The 3,338-nt window shown below is 38.9% G+C and overlaps 1 pseudogene across 1 annotated transcript; it reads right to left on the bottom strand.

The window, feature by feature from the left end:
* Positions 1-347: 347 nt before the first annotated feature.
* LOC108515778 (40S ribosomal protein S3a pseudogene) lies at positions 348-1,001 on the bottom strand (annotated as a pseudogene). The gene has a single exon (XR_001881620.1). The product of XR_001881620.1 is annotated as a 40S ribosomal protein S3a pseudogene (transcript).
* Positions 1,002-3,338: the final 2,337 nt, after the last annotated feature.

Raw genomic sequence — 3,338 nt, 5'->3', positions numbered from 1 at the left:
TGAGTTTTCCCAATTCATATTTGGGCTTCTTCAGCATTTTTACTTTACTTTTCTTTTTTTTTTTTAGACAGAGTCTCGCTCTGTCACCAGGTTGCAGTGCGGTGGCACAATCTGGGCTCACTGCAACCTCTGCCTCCCAGGTTCAAGCAAGTCTCCTGCCTCAGCCTCCTGAGTAGCTGGTACCACAGGCATGTGCCACCATGCCTGGCTAATTTTTGTATTTTTAGTAGAGACGGTTTCACCATGTTGGCCAGGATGGTCTCAATCTCTTGACCCTCGTGATTCACCTGCCTCAGCCTCCCAAAGTGTTGAGATTACAGGCGTGAGCCACCACGCCCAGCCAGCATTTTTACTTTTCTAATGAAAACATCATGGAGAGGATAAATAGATTGGCAAACCTTTTCTATGTCTTTTCCAATGCTGTCTGGAGCCAATTTATTGACCACTTCTTTCAGGTCATTTATCTACACCTCTCAGGTCATGATTTCCATCATCTTCTTCCAGATTTAGTGGACCTGCTGATGCTAAGCATAAGAAGTCTTCCATATTTGATTGTTGCATTTTTTAGTAAAACCAACACAGAACAGACAAAGCAAGTAACCATTGGTAGTCTTGACACCAACATGAGCTTCAATCACTGTCTGCCATTTTTTCACCATGGAACATATTTTGTCATGGATAAGATCCATGCCATGGAAGTTAGTCAGGCAGCTTTTGCCCTGAACATCTTCTATAATCAGTTTGAATTTTCTAAATGAAACTTCACCATTCTGCAAATCAGCAAAACTCACTTCAAACACAGGATCCTTGAGGCCATCAGATGCAGTTTTGGTTCCTTGGGTCCTGGTGACTAGCGTCTTTCCTATATTTCTTATATTGAACATAGCAGGTGCTTTCACATTGTACAAATCTTCCTTAGAAAATGGATCAATCACTTTCTTCTTGGCTCCCTTTTTGCCACCTTTCATAAGGCACTTGTTCTTGCCAATCACCATGGTGCTGCTCAGAAAGCCAAAAGGGGATCATAGGGGTTTTTAAAAGAAATTCTGTCAATAAGGTAAACTACAATAATTAATTTTCAAATGTTGAACCAACCTTGCATTCCTGAGATAAGCTCCACTTGGCCATAGGATGTTGCAATGAGTGCCAAGCTACAAATATGAGGGCAGAGTTCTCCACAAGACTGCCCTCACTTCAGATACCAGCAGCAAGTCTAGGGGTACCTAGGGCCATCCTTATTTCATACTAGCTGGCGACAAGTTTGAGCATCCCAAAAGACTTCCTCAGGTTTCATTCAGAAAAATGAGTCACAGAACTCAGGAAAGCAATATACTTACAATTACAGTTTTATTACAGCAAAGCATAGAAATTGGAACCAGCCAAAAGTAGACACACATAGAACAAAGTCTGAGAGGGTTTGAAACATAAAGGACACATTGATCTCTGGGCATCAAAGTGTGGCAATACTCTAAAAGTATGGCCAACCAGGAAAGCTTACCCAAGCTTCAGTGTCCAGAATTTTTATTGTGGTTTCATTATGTAGATGTGATTGATTGAATCACCAGTTATACCATTGAACTCAATCTCCAATCCCCCTCCCTTCCCTGGAGATGATACCATTTAGCTCAAAGTCTCAACACTCTAATCACATGATTGGTCTTTCTGGTGTGGCCAACCCCCATCCTGAGTTATCTCATTAGCACAAACTATCAAGTAGGGCCTGAGGGGTCTACCACAAATGCACAAATAACAAAGACACACTTATTACTCAGGAAATTCTAAAGGTTTGGGGGTTAAGAACTGCGGATAAAGACAAGCTAAATTCTTCATTATACAGACATGTTATGTTTTCTAATGTTGCTTGACTTGATTAGTTATTATTTTGTTAATGATGCATGTGTCTATCCTTATGAAGAATATTAACCTGTAGCATGGTAGATTTTGACAGATACTTTTTATCCCATTTTTTCAGTTTTCTTTCTTTCTTTTTTTATTGAGATGGAGTTTTGTTCTTGTTGCCCAGGCTGGAGTGCAATGGCATGATCTGGGCTCACTGAAGCCTCTGCCTCCCAGGTTCAAGCAATTCTCCTGCCTCAGCCTCCTGAGTAGCTGAGATTACAGGCACCCACCTCCATGCCCGATTAATTTTGTTGTTGTTGTTGTATTTTCAGTAGGAATGAGGTTTCACCATGTTGGCCAGGCTGGTCTCGAACTCCTGGCCTCAGGTGATCCACCCACCTCGGGGTCCCAAAGTGCTGGGATTACAGGTGTGAGCTATCATGCCCAGCCTAAAGTTTTCTTATATTCCCAGTTTTCTAGGAGTTTTAACATAAATGGATGTTCGACTTCTGTCAAATGCTTTTTCTGCATCTGTTGCGATCATGGTGTTATTCTTCTCCTTTACTTTGCTAATAGAATGAATTATATTAAAATACTTTCTGGTGTTGAACAATTCTACATTCTTGAAAAATATTTAATGTGAATAAAATTTTTCTTTTATTTAAATTTTTTTGAGACGAGCTCTCACTATGTTGCCAGGGTGGTCTTGAAATCCTGGTCTCAAATAATCCTCCCACCTCAGCCTCCCAAATAGTTGAGACTACAGGTGCGAGCCACCATGCCCAGCTTTAAAAACCATTTTAATATCACAAATAACATACTAATACTTATTTTTTAAAAGTTAAACTTACTCTTTAAAAGTTAAAAGTTAAGCTATTTTCAAATATTTACAAATGCAAAGTGTATCCCTAAAAAGATGAATAAGAAATTTGTTATAATGGCTGTCTTAACTAAAGAAAACCAAGTGGTTGAGGGATAGGAGAGTGAAGTGGACCCAGTAACTTTCTACATATTGTTCCAGGAGTATTTAAACACCTTTGAAAATGTTAAATTAAAACATCACAAAAAATGCTGAAGTTTCCCTTGCCTACTGCTCCCAATTCCTTGTTCCTTCTTGGTCCCCCCTGAAATTACAACTCTTATGAATTTGGTATGCTTCCTCTGAGGGATACTATTTGTATTTACAAACATGTAATTATTTTGCATTTTATATAGGGTAACATACCAGTGTGTTCTTCTAGTGCTTTCCCTGCTTTTACATAAATACATGTGTATACCCACAAGTGTACATGTGCGTGTTATGTAGACAAAATTATACCACAATCCTAATTCTGCTTTTTTTTTTTTTTGCCCTATTATTTGTCTAGGAGATTTATCCACATTGCTATATATACATCTAGCTCCTGCTTTTAATAGTTTCACAGTATTATGTAATATGAAAAAACAACTATTCTTTCATCCATCCCAGAATCCCTCTAGGTTAGATATAGCATAGCGAA

Source organism: Rhinopithecus bieti, unplaced genomic scaffold, assembly GCF_001698545.2.
Source record: "Rhinopithecus bieti isolate Rb0 unplaced genomic scaffold, ASM169854v2 scaffold_2314, whole genome shotgun sequence".
Classification (NCBI taxonomy): Eukaryota; Metazoa; Chordata; class Mammalia; order Primates; family Cercopithecidae; genus Rhinopithecus; species Rhinopithecus bieti.
The sequence above is the reverse complement of the archived record's forward strand: the minus strand, read 5'-3'. Positions and strand labels throughout refer to the sequence as shown.